This window comes from Geospiza fortis, unplaced genomic scaffold (assembly GCF_000277835.1).
Source record: "Geospiza fortis unplaced genomic scaffold, GeoFor_1.0 scaffold53, whole genome shotgun sequence".
NCBI classification, from domain to species: domain Eukaryota; kingdom Metazoa; phylum Chordata; class Aves; order Passeriformes; family Thraupidae; genus Geospiza; species Geospiza fortis.
In genome coordinates this window covers 8,621,429-8,635,357 of record NW_005054305.1, presented here as the reverse complement: position 1 = coordinate 8,635,357, position 13,929 = coordinate 8,621,429, and positions in this window count along the sequence as shown.

The window sequence follows — 13,929 nt, the reverse complement described above, 5'->3', positions numbered from 1 at the left end:
GTCTATATTTCCATTTTGAAGGATGGAACTGTGCCCTCAACAGTAATCTGTCACTGCATATGAAGAAAAAATTAATAGAATTAGTGATTATATTATGAAAAGAAAAATCTTTTGGTTCCCTTCATTCTCTTTTTCCTTTACTGACAGCACTTTATCTAACATCAGTAAGATATCATTGCAGTTAATCACCCAGTTCAACATACATGAAGAATCATGACATTTATTAGAATTATTAGAATTATTAGTGCCTTTTCATTAGAAATACAAGGGTCTGATACCTAGAATTTCAGTACTCAGTACTTAAAAAGACCCTGAACTTCCTTGGAGGACAATTTAACCATCTTTATGATATATCTTAAAGAAATGACTTCTAAGTATTGAAGTCCAGAAAGGTTTATGCGCTATAAACACAAGCTGTGGAAAACAGTTTACAGTTCTCTACAGTCACTTAAGTTCAGAACAGAAGTGGAATTTCAGATGCTCTGTCTTCCATATTTTCTGATTTGCTGTGACACTTTGTTAAATATATGAACATTTCTATTTAACAGTGCAAAATTCTCCCATCTAGCATACAGAAAATCAGACATTATACACAGATTTAGTAATTTCATAAGAGAATGCACAGACATGAATTCAAGCAGTTGACATCTTCAACTTCTTGGAGATAAATAACTCTTTCCAGCAATTTATTTTCAGACACTTCATTAGTGTAGTAGAAAACAATGACATTCTATATGACATTACAGGAATGTTACATTACATGCACTTGTGATTCCAAAGAATAATTAGCTATTTGAAGTGTTCCTTATCTGGCATTTGTTGGTCTTTCACCAGGGACACTAATCAGGTAAATGCCATTTAGGTGTCTGCATGCTATTTGCAAAAAGATTCTTTGTGTATTTTTAAGTACTTCAGTTTTGTCTACTACAGAATTTTTTTGGCTCCATGTACAACGCAAACAAGGGTTCATGGATTGAATGACTTCACCTCATAGCCTAATGATAGTTTGATCTCTAATTGTGGACCAGTTGAGCCAAAACCAGAACAAATGAAGCAATACATTGTTTGTATGACCTCCTGCTAGCCCAGAATATTTACTTGTTCAGTAAATTGGATCACCTGAGTCAAAGTCCTGTGTCTGCCCAGGGAGATTGGAACTTATATCTCTAATTTCTTTAATGAATGCCTTTAAACTTAATGCAAGATGAAAAAAAAAGGAACATTTTCTTTCAAGGCTGATATTGTGCTAAGCAAGGAAAATGTTGTAGCCAGAGAGAAATAATAAAACCCAAACAAGAAAGAATAGGATTACAGCTGCTCTCCTAGTGCTTTAACTCAAAATTGGATACAAAACTTTCAGATCTGCTTCCAAGATTTGTTGGTTGTTTGGTAGCTGCCTACTGGAGCAGCGTGACTCACTCAGGATCCAGACAAAGGAACCTGGCTTTGCTTTCTCCCATCATGCAGTCACTTTTGCTTTCCTTCCTCCAGCCCCATGACCATCCCCAAATGTGACTATGCTTCAGGAACCAGGAAACTCAAAAGGGCACTCATGTCCAGAAAAGCTACAAGCCTAGTGTAAGATAGGTACCTTGACAGTTACTACATGGAGCTGTTAAGCACACATATTTCTATTATTCCTTTGTTTGAGTTGGGAGGTAGAGCAGACAGGAGAGGTAATTTTTCACCAGTCTTCTCAATTCTGCTGCACAACAGAAGGATTTTTGCCATTAGATATATGGAACTCTATGTTCATTGGCTAATTCAATTAAAATGTTGAGATAGAATGGCAAATGCTGAAAGCCATTGCTTACTTTTTTCAGTATATTTGACAATGAAAAATACTTTGTGAATAAAGAATGTAATCACTGTTAATGCATTTCAAGGGTGTGGAAAGTACTTGTCAAAGCAAACAAATTGTATTGATATAAGACATTTCACTGATAACCTCACTTTTGTTGTTGAAGAACAATGAAATAAACTGTTGTAAAATGCAATTTTACAGGAATTTTACTCTTCTGTCTCAGCTTCACTGACTGAGAATTGCATTTCATTTTCGAAGAATGGGTGATTGCTTACATTACACATTTTTTCCCTTGAAAACTGTCAATTGCAATATCTAGGATAAAAATCTAATTTAAATACCCAGAGAGCATACAAGAACATGTTTTTATATATGGACTAAAATGAGGATGCCACTTGGAAAGCAGTAAATATATAGAACGTATCAATTCTATAACATAATATAATTTATTATGGCTGAGAAAAGATTAAATAAATGCTATTCTTCTACTAGAAAAGTCTATAATTTCTATAACAAGATGTAGAAAGAGATTTATGGTACATCTACAATTAGGTGCATGCTTCTACTCATTAATAAAATAAACCAAATAAAGGTAAATTATCCTTTGTATGCTAGAGTTTTTGAGAAGCGTCTGAAGGGTTCTAGTCCCTGTTTAATACTACAACAGCTTGCCTGTAACTTTTTGTTAAGTTTCTGCTAGAAAAAAAGATTAATTGATTTCACAAGCCTAAACCATGTATGCCATGTGTATAGAATTTTCCACGTGTCAAACTGGAAATTATCAGACCAACATAAGAGGGAAGTTAAACTCTGCCTGTCCAATGCGAAAGCCATTTAACACACAGTAGCACTGCACAGCAGTCTACATTAGGAGAGCAACTTGACAGAGTAGCTAGGCTTTACCAAGACCATAATTTTATGGTCTAATTTTTATAATTCAAGGAGTAAAAAATCTGCCTCTGGAGAAAATTGTCAAGAGCCTTTTAAGGATCAAGTTTGGTCAGAGTCCCACCTTGGTCCTCATGGTGCTCACTGACAAACTTACTTAACAGGTATTTCAAGTAGATCTAACAAATTAAATGCTGCTCTTTCTGATGTTCAAAATGATCAGGGATACTGTGTGCTGCAGAAAGATGTCAGGAAAAGCCAACACTGCTGAATCAGACACTTGAACCCTGTGGTATTTTATTGTGTGTTATTCTTTCCACATATTCCTTCACTAACTTTCACCTGTCCAACTGTACTGGCCATTCTGAGAATTTTGGTTTAATCCACTTCAGCTCCTTGGATGATAATGGGAGACCAAGGACATGTGGGAGACCTAATGGCTGCTTGAAGATCAGCAGAGTAATGTATTGGCGTGGGGGTGTGCACAGAACAGTTCATAGGGATGAGAAACTCAGAGAGTTCTGCTCTGACACAAAAGAAAATTAGCAGGAACTGAGTCCTGTTCAGCAAATCACTGGACAAAAATTAAAGTCCAGAGTTTTTGTATAAAGATATCTGCCTGATAGATTAGGAATGCAATGGAAGGAACCCTATAGAATATTACAATAGTATCTCTAAATAAGTAATTCATCTCCTTAGCTATGACTCTTTACATGGTAGTAAGCAAAGCTGCAGAATACTGGGAGATACTTTATTCTCCAAACCATGAAATTAAGAGCAATTTGTCTGGGTCCGGATGAGGCGAACACTCTCAGTCGCATTTGGTTTATAGTCCTATTGTCACAAAGATTTTTTCTTGCTCTCACTAGACAGGATTATCTTCTGAATATTATTCTGGGGTCATAATTATGATTTGCCTATCATTATAAAATTGATTTATTTACTTGTTTTCTTAAGTGTTTTCTTCTACCACACTTGCATAACTACTACACCAACAGCTTTCTTTCTCTCTATCAAATTTACCTGATCTTCCTGCTTTCTTTTTTGTTTCTATGGAAACAGAGATTATTTTTAACGAGAAAGAAAGAAATGCAGGCCATAACGAAGCCATTCTTCAAGAACAGACATCTAGAGATATTCTAGTTTTGTTTAAGAATTCCCAGATTACTATCCCCTGGGATGCATATTTTCCCTGCAGAGTCCTGGAGGTCTTCTTTTTGCGTCCTTCTATTCATACAGAAGATAACACAACATCTAAAAGAGTCACAACCTAATTAGGCAATGATATACTTTCATCTGAATAAATAATAATATGAAAATCTTTATGCTTCAATCTTATTCACATGCTCCTGCTACATGTAAAAGAAGAGCTCAGATAACTTCAGCTAAGTGCTGGGACAGCTAAGAGTTGAGCACCAGATTACAGATTCCTGCAACTATGGAAGATCAGTTCGGTAAAAGTGCTCTAGTGCCAGAGCTTCCAAATGTGGAGTTGTCAAGTTAATATCTCCATCCAAATTTACTTAATACTGTTTTTTAAGTGAGATGCTCAATTCCTGCTTTCTTATTACTTTCAGCACAGACTTGCTAGACATTTCTTTCTGTGACATATCTTGATTTACTTTCACTGGAAATTAGGACATCAGGTAAGGAGAAGGTGGGAACAGATGGGGAAAGGTGATGTATTTTGACCAGTCCCATTATGCAGTCTGGATATAATTAAGCTGCACTTGAAGCTTGGTATGTTTTCCTGGAAGCTGTGAAGCCCTGGTGAGTTTTACAGCTTGAATATGGACTAAACTTTCCAGAATCCTGAGGTTTTGTCAGCAATAGGGATGTGTTTACCTTCCAAATGCCAAAACCAAAATGTTTCCTAGTAGGTCTAAATTAGACAATTTTGTGACACAAATATTCATACCCTGGAAGTAAGGGTGCTCTGCCATTTTTATTGTTCCAAAGTGCAGAATTATCAGGATTCAAGACTGTATTCCATAAAGATATACAAATCTTTATTTTCCTTTTGTATGCTTTAATGGTAATAAAGGATGGTACAAATTGCAGCCCCTGCTTCAGTTGCTCACCTCAGTGCCCTCTCAGACTTTTCCATTTCCACACCAGCTGCTTATGAAGTAGCTGCTGATAGTTTAAAAGTTAAAATACTAATGTTAGAATTTTTTTATAAAGTAGCATGCAATTTTTAGTAATTCCAAAAATACTAAAAAAACCCAGAAAAAACAAACAAACAAACAAAACCCCCAAAAACCCCCACAATAAATGAGACCTCTCTTATATATTGATCATTATGGCAATTATGAAAATTTCAGCAAAATTGACCCTAATTCAATTTTTTTTTTCAGTCAGTAAAAAACTAAAAGCTTGGGACAAGGCAGGAGAATGATCAAGATGTGGGAATGGCTCTTCTAATGATATGCAGCTATAAGGGAAATCAAGGGGATCTGGAGATTTATGGCCAGAAACCTTGTATGTATTAGCAAAGAAGAAAGAAATGCCTTCTGGGCAGAAAAATTGCAGGCAGGGAATTTCAGAAAAAGAGAATACTCTGTTTGGAAGAGTGTTCCCTAAAAATTCTTAAGCACTATTCTTGAGTATCACAGCAGACTGCTAAGTGAAAAACGCAGAATACAGTTAAGAAAATCAGCAAAATGAATAGGTCAGAGAATTATACAGACATTTTAATAGAGCTACAGAAATATATGGTAAGACTCATATATGCTTGTAGCTTTCCATATAGTTCTGCTACATGAGATGAGATTCAGAGGAGGATCTATTTTTCAGAAATGTAGTCAGAATAATTAATGTCAGGAGAAAAAGTGCATCTTATTAAATTATTTGTTCATCTTGTCACCCCAGGCCAATCTGTTTAATTTTCTCTGCATCTAAAGCCAATGAACTGCAGTTACCTGGCTCACTGTCACCTTCTTGTGTCCTGCCCTAAGCATGTTAGATGGATGTAAAGTCACTGAGAGTTCAGTTCTGCTTCTCTGTTTCTTTTATGTGAAAATCTAAACCATTAAAGTAGAGAAGATATGATTTAGCATTTTGGGGGAAGCCTCTCCCATGAAAATTATCTGTGCTCACTTTTTTCCCCAGCACTTAAAAGAATCATCTAATAGCTGGGCATATTCAGACAAGCTGTCACTTACTGAACAGTACTTTCTGCTAGGCTTCACCCCATGGCAGTAAAACAGTGCTGTTTTAAGAAATGAAGCTGCTTGCACAGGTGATCCCTCTGCCTCTGTAGCTGTGGAATGAAATGGCACAAATGAGATAACATTTGTGGTAAAGAAAGAAGGGTCTTATTTTTGAAGCAAATTAATTCTGAGGGAAGAACTGGTTTCTTTCTGTCTTTGATACCTTTCTTTCAAGGTCACTGAAACATATGCAACCCTTTCTTGTATTAAGAGCAATTTCTTTCTTGGGTTTCTAAAATTAGGTCAGAGTGGCTTGTTTCCAAATTTCCAAGTGTGCATACTTGTGACTGATGTGAGAGAGTTCTACCCTGAGCACTTGCAGTTGTAGAAACAATTAAACTATCCTGAAAGACTGACACCAAATGAGAGCGGACAACTTTCACTTCCAATCACCCTGTCTTCAATCTGCTGTCTGCAAACAAGCATAATTCCTAGTGTTCTTCCAGTGTCTTATGGAAACAAACGGGTTATCATTTTAGCAGTATTCAGACATTATAGTAACGGGTAACATCAGAAACCCCAGGAGATGTAATAATTCTCTCTTCAGAGTGGATTTTAAGAGCATGCAGTAAATAAGACATGAACTAGATTTTGAATGATGAGTAAAAGAGAAAATATCAAATAGCTAGCTGTTCATTAAGCACTGTTCATTTTGTACTTTGAATAAGACAGGAGGCCTCTGTAACAAAGCAACAAGTGATAATATAATTAAACAAAGTAGCATTTAAGTGTGATTAGTACTACAATATCAACACTGGTCATTTGACAAGAGGTTTTTTTGAGTTTGGAAGTTTTATTTTCTTTAGTTTTATGGTATGGAAACTTGTGATTAACACCTATGAATGCAATGAAGAAGAACAAAAAAAGTTGAAAATACATGTAAGTAATATGTATTAGAGAAGATAAATTTGGAGGTTTTACTCTGTCTTACACTCTAAAGAGATAGGGCTGATCAACAAGATTGAAATGCGCCAAATCAGGTCTTTTTTTAAAAGTCTGAACAATGACTAATTGCACAACAGCATGAGTTGGAACATCATGACATTGAGACAAAGAATGTATCACATTTCAAAGGTAAATTGGACATTGATGTAGGTAATATATAAAGTTTCATGATTCAGTGTTAGATCCTATCTCAAAAGAGGATTAAAAATAAACCTGCCTGGTAGTTGGTTCATAAAACAGCAACAAAAAAGATATAAATTTTTTGGTGCTTCCCTTTACCCATCAACAGATAATATGTAAACTTTTTGTGACAATTCCATTGTTAACTTATTTAATTTTTAATTTATATTACAATAAATTACCTACCTTCAGATATTTTTGAAATACATTTTCTATCTTCTTTCTCTCCTGCTCTATTATCTGTTTGATACTGACATGGTAAAGAAAAGTTCTGTGATGATTTTTTACGGGTGTTTAAGTTATTTAACTCAGTTAAAAACTTTAGAACTGAACATCTTTTAATAAAAAGTAATGTTTTATTTGGAACATCATCTGGAGCACCAGACTTCTCTTGATTCTGTGACTTATGGGATTTTTCTTTTCAGATTCATATGAAGCATGTTCCTTTACATTTATTCTGTGCTTAAAGCTCATCATTTATAAAGGGTGATATTTACATGAGCATTCAAATTGACACAAATAATATTCAGTTGTTGTAAGTAGTCATGGAAATTTTGCAGAAGGTGAGCTCTTACAGTAGACACATCTTCAAACCTATCAAGAATTTAATATTTTTCATTAATAGTACCACCATAAATACTATTAAACATCTTAAAAATATCAGTTAAAATCCTCACTAATGGAGCTGTCACAGTACTTTTCACATATGAGCTGCAGCTTAGATAAGCAGGAGAAAAATGTCAGTTGTATCATTAAGGCAGATGTAAGTTTGACAACAGGTAAGTGCATCTATTCTTTAATTCAAAGCATAAATTACAGTACATTGCAGAAAAGGGGGATTCACATAAATTTATACACTTGTGTCCACCCTTTTTTACTTCAGAACTCAAACATTTGTGATTTGCTGCCTTAGCTGCTTTGATTGCAGGAGGCATAAATGAAACAGATGTGGTTTAATTCCTTAGTTCCCAAGCAAAGGGGCTTAGGAATAGATAGGGAAAATAAGCAATACAACTTATTAATTAATGAAGTATACTAATGAATAAATGCTCTCCTAGAGCAAAAGCAGACAGAATCTGTCTTTCCAGCTGTCAGTCATCCTAAGTGAGCTTGGAATCTATACTAACCATACTTACTGCTTTCCAAACTGCCCTGGAGAGGTGGGGAAAACAGATAGAGATTGGATATATTGCATTCCCATTGCTCTGTATTTATCTGCTAGTTGCAGGTAACTTCAAAAAGACTCCGAATTGCAGAGTGGCAGAAGATTATTTTGCCTGCTTCAACATGTTGGCATTTGTGACACCATGGCTCTGCCATGGAAAGGGAAAGTCTCCATGGGCTGCTGCTGCCAAAATTCTCTTTTATGCTCCCACTCTTGCTAACCCTGGGGACTGGAAACAGCAGCACCCTATAAGAGTTGATGAGAGCTAGATTTTATTGTGAGCACCATAAAAATTTAAAAACCATCTACAGCATAAAAGCCTAATTTCCCTAGCCCATTAGTTTTTGGTTTATTTTTATTTTTTATGTCTATGTTTTTTCCACAAGCCACTGCGTACCTCTGCTCATGAAAATAAGTAGAAATTAAGACAAAATGCTGCTTGACAATAGCTGAGTTCATAGCCTCAGAACCAAACATGAAAAGATATGTCAGAATTACTAGCACTTTCACTTTTCCCTTATATGCTGATTCATTTCTTAGTCATGTTCATTTAAAGTTTCTATTACGAGGACTTTGATATTCACTTGAATAACTGCTCCCATTCAGGTTTGCTTTGAACACACAAAAAAATAGTCAAGTTGAGACAAAATAATAGCTTGATGCTTGTAACTTGCTCCTGGGATTTCAGGACACTGGAGATATTAATTTAGCCAAAAGCCTGCTGTGCTGTTAGAGCTGCTCTTAGCCATTCTCAAATGAAAATGCCTGTAACACACCATAAGACGGTGGCATGAGTAGGTGATTTAGGTACCGACTCTTTCCACATTAAGCTTCCAGAAGGCATAATGGCCCTGTTTAAGTACTGGAGGACTGCTCTAGGCTCTTCCCAGGGCCTTCTCCAGGCTCCAACTCTCTCAGCCTCTCTTCATGGGAGAGATGCTCCATCCCTCTGATCATCTTGGTGGCCCTCCTCTGGACTCACCCCAGGAGGTAGTCTTGCACAGTTGTTGAGTGAGCTGTTAAATTATTCCACGTTTTTAACAACTTAAGCAAGATTTACAGAATAGTTGGTTGTAACTTTTTAATATGGTTACAAATTATATTATTACAAATAAAATCATTTTGTTCTCTGGAAAAAACTAATGTGATTGAATTTTGCTTCATATTTCCAATGAATGAGGTAGTCTTGCACAGTTGTTGAGTGAGTGGTTAAATTATCGCATGTTTTTAACAACTTAAGCGTGAGAAGATTTACATAATAATTGGTAAAAACTTTTTAATATGATTACAAATGTCATAAAATCATTTTGTACTCTGAAAAAAACTAGTGTGGTTGAATTTTCCTTCATATTTCCAATGAATTTACTTATCTCCCTAGATGAGTAATTAAAATACTTTGATAATCATCCAATGGGATCAGGGAAAAAATTCTTTATAAAATGTACTGTGATTGCATGCTTGTTATATCATATCCCAAGTCTGGTAAGATAGCATACTTATCAGAGCCATCTATGGTGTTATTTATCTTCTGTCCCAATGGGACAGAAGACTTTCCTGAAACTGCTCCCAAACAGATAACATAAGCTCTTCCATCTTCCAGAAGAGTGAAACAGACCCTTCTAATTTGATATATCCAAGTGGATTTAATGTTTTATGCCCCTTGAACAGCAGGAGAGACCAAACTCAAACTTACGTAATTCCCCATAAGAAAGGCCTGACACAATGTTTCCATAAGAGAAGACTTATTGTGAGCCTTGACAGTAACAGTCACACTTGAAATGCAAAACCGACAAGGCAGGCACAGCTTTACTGCAAACACATTAAAATACCAGTAGACAGGGATAAATTAAACTAATGCCTTGGTTCTAATTAAGACTTTGATTTCTGAGGTGATTTTCTGTTAATACACAGGAAAAGGTCTCCAAGGCTACGTCTGTCCTACTAAATTAAACATGCCCAATATTGTCTTCTGGAATTGAGACAAGCTGGCATTAAGTAACCCTCACACATATCACTATACTCTTCCCCTCTCCAGAGCAGAATGATGACATTCTGTCTCCTTGTGGTGGATGGCCCTGATCAGTCCACACTCTGTAATCCCACCAGGAACTGCTTTGGAGACAGCCTGGGCCAAGTATGTGCCAGGGAACATTTTAATCAATCATTTAACAACATAAGTAGGACATAACAATTGAGCAGGAAAAGTCATTCAGTTCCAGCGTCCAGGAATATTCCCTAGCATCACTTTGCTCACATCACCAGCATCATTTCTTACTGAGAAGCTATGTTGGCTGGATACCCTGCCATCTAAGCTGGATATCTGTTTTAAATCACTTCATAATAAATGTCTAGAAAACCAGAGGCATTTTTTCCTAAGTACTGAAAACTTGAAAACAATTGAATTACCTTGAAGTTAAAGAATTGACATGTCCTCTTTTTACACTGGAGATGTGACAATATATGAAGTCACATCAGTGGTCAGGTTTGCTTGCATTTTGCTATAACATTTTGATATAGCACACATGTACATTTTGATATAAGGTGTATATAAAATGTATTATCATTAAATTCTACTGTCTAGATCTGTTGATATTTTTCTTTAGAAAAATTTTAAAAAGAAAGAAAGAAAAAGAGAAACAAGTAATTTCACAGGACTGTCTTTATAAATTTGCAAGCTCATTTTTATTGTTATAAAAGTGGTGTCCCAGCACTTTCTGGTAATGATCCACTTACAAATAATTTTTATTCCTACGTTACCAATATGTGATCCAATGATATACTTAGCTAATTAAATTTATTTTCTCCCAAATTAAAATCCAATTGATTTGAGGTTTATGATCCAACATACATTTTTCAAGTTGAAGCTGAGACCCTTAGCTTGGGAACCTGCCTTTGGGATCAACTTTTGTAGCCTTGGTGAAGTAGACTACAGAAATTTTCTTGCTCCAAAGACTATAGTAAAATATGACAATTGTTTTTGTACCATTTTTTTATTATATATGCTGCTCCATATAGGCTGAAAACCACGGTAAGAGAAGAGGCTGTACTACAATAAGATTTATCAGTATTCTACAGCAAGTGCTCACTAATAACATTACAGGTTTACTTGGAAACATGCACACCACAAAGCATTAGACGCAGCAAAAAAAAAATAGTTGTTTTTTACATAATGGGAGCCTTTTATCTACAGCACAGGGAGCATTTTTTTTTAACCAAGAAGCAGCAGTTTTATTTTTATATTACTGGAGTTTTCGTGGTTTCAAAATTTACAATTATACTTTATGAGGAGAAAGAAAGGATCTAAATTCTTCTTTCAGCCACTCCTCACATTGTCTCTTATATGACATAGCAACCCATCCTGGCTGTTTAGGGAGATGCTATATACTAAACAAACTTTTAGGATCTTGTCCTATAGCTACCATCATTATTTGACTCTCACTGACTTCTAAAAGATTGATGAACTGATTGATGGTCTTGAACATTTTCAAGATCATATGTAAGACTAAAGTAAATCTTTACATATAATGTTGAATTTTGGCCCCAGTTCTGGGGTCTACAATGATAATTTATACAGATTGCTGAGCAGATGCAGAGAGTTATTGATTTCTTTTGGACTCATCAAGGCATTGTTGCTGCTGTGACTCACCTAGAGCTACTCTAAAATAATTTGATAATTCTGTAAATGGACATAGTGGTTTCTATACAACTACTTTGACTTAAGTGCCTCTAACTTGGAATTGTCTGCAATGGGTCAAGCAGAAAATATATGACTCATGATAGCCCACAGAAGGGTCATTAAGAGATAATGGCAGAACTATTAGATCTGATGCCTTTGGCCTCTGCCAGCTTATGGAATTGCTTTAGACTGAGGGCGTATAAAAGCCTGCCAACAACAAAAAAAACCCAAAAAAACCCAAAAAAAACAATGAAGACACCTTTGTGTTATTCACAGGAGCAGTCTGGGGCTGTGACTTGATATTCAGACTGGAAAGAATCTGCCCAGATGCATACAGAAATTTAGTAATGTGAGTGGAATAGTTTCTGCCTTCTCATGACCTACTGTGCTGTGCAATGAGCAAAGACTTCAATTATTGTAATTTGGAAAGGCATGAAATTACAAAACTGGCATATAAATTGTTTTCTTTTACCTTGCAGCCCCTATGTTTTATCAAGTATCTTTGCAATATCACAATAAAAGCACTTTGGTTTGATAATAATGTTGGATTGGTGATGAAATTATTTGCCTTTAGATTTGCTAACATCTAGGAAGCTGCCATCTTCCCACAGAGTGAAGATTTCCCTGACTAACACTATCTCTTTATGTTGCCTAATATTTTCTATTTCCTATTAGCCTTCTAAGCACTTCCCAGCTTAATTTATCTTCTGCTCCACTATAAGTTACAATATCAAGGAGTCAGCTGAGGTACCTGAGAAGGAAAAAAAGGCTATAAGAGAAAAACTATGGGAATATTTACTGTTAATTTAAATCAAGCCTTTTACTGTCATTATCTGGCCATACTTCCAGCATCCCATTCACAGAAACAATGTGAACATCAGCTTGGGGTACTCATGAAAAGGATGACCTGAAAAGGTCTAAATTTTGGGCCCATTAGATCATGTATTTAGAATGTTAGCAAACATTTCAGGCAGTGATCAACAGTAGAGAGATGTAAGACATAAAAAATAAGGCCAGAATTAGTTTACACTTTAAAAAATTACTGTCATGAAACAATTAGGGGCAAAGATATTAAAATTTGTTTTCTGGAGTAAGAGGGAAGCTCAGTCAAGGGAGCTGGGGCTCCTGGTTGGTGGAAGGTGGAATGTGAGCCAGCAGTGCCCTGGCAGCCAGGAGGGCCAGCCCTGTCCTGGGGGGCATCAGGCACAGCATCACCAGCCAGGCAAGGGAGGGGATTGTCCTGCTCTGCTCTGCCCTGGGGCAGCCTCACCTTGAGTACTGGGGGCAGTTTTGGTCATTACAATATAAGAAAGATATTAAACTCCCCGTGAGAGGAAGAGGAGGGGCAGACACTGATCTCTTCTCTGTGGTGACCAGTGGCAACAGGACCTGAGGGAATGGCCTGAAATTAACCAAATGTTTATTTTCAATTGTGACCATCACAGAATGGTTTTAAAAATAAAGGGAAATTTTTTTAGTGTTTTAAAGTGAGCCATGCTTTGTATACTATGGCTTCTGCCAGATGTTAGAAGAAAATGGTAAACTTTATAGTTTCTTCCTCCTTGAGTAATTTTCTTCATGAAAAAAAAAGCAGAGGCCTTTATCTGAAACAGGTCTGGACATTCTTTTATTCTGTTGTCTCAAAGATACTCGACAGATGAATTCTAAACATGTGAATAGGATTAAGTAGAGGATTTTAGACTATAAGCTTACACACATTATCAAAATATTAGCTATAGATGCTTTTATGTTTGTAGTCTCTTTCCCGTCAAAACACTTATCTGTTCTGGGATCCTCTGGTATTAAAGTGTTGAAAAGAGCAAGGCTTTAGGAAAAAACAACACAACATTAAAACAAACAACCCAGTGTTAAAAGAGGTTCATGCTCCAGGTAAAGCTACCGCTGAAAAATATTAGCAAAAGGTGTCATCCATTTAAATAGCTGTAGGAAAAGGCTTTCATGAAAATATCATACCTTTAGTACCAGGGCCCAGAGACTATTTGAGAGAGCAGACACAATCCAGAGACGTTGCCTGGAGAGATTCTGAAAGCATGAGATT